Genomic DNA, 250 nt, shown 5'->3' on the forward strand with positions numbered 1-250 from the left:
AAGGATTTGTGCTAGAAGTAGGCTACTACTCTGCTCGCGTACTGCAGTGGCGTGCACAGGAGGGGGGCCGGGGGGGCTCGTATACGTGCCCCCTTTGTCTCAAAATGTATTGTGCCCCTCTCTGATAATTGTAAATAATAATAATTATTATTATAAATATTATAATAGATAACAATACACTTATACACTATTGCCACTAACAAAAAAAAAAAAAAAAAAAAAGTGAAGTGGTAGGTGGAGTTTTCTTTGC

This window comes from Squalius cephalus, assembly GCF_949319135.1.
Source record: "Squalius cephalus genome assembly, chromosome: 13".
Classification (NCBI taxonomy): domain Eukaryota; kingdom Metazoa; phylum Chordata; class Actinopteri; order Cypriniformes; family Leuciscidae; genus Squalius; species Squalius cephalus.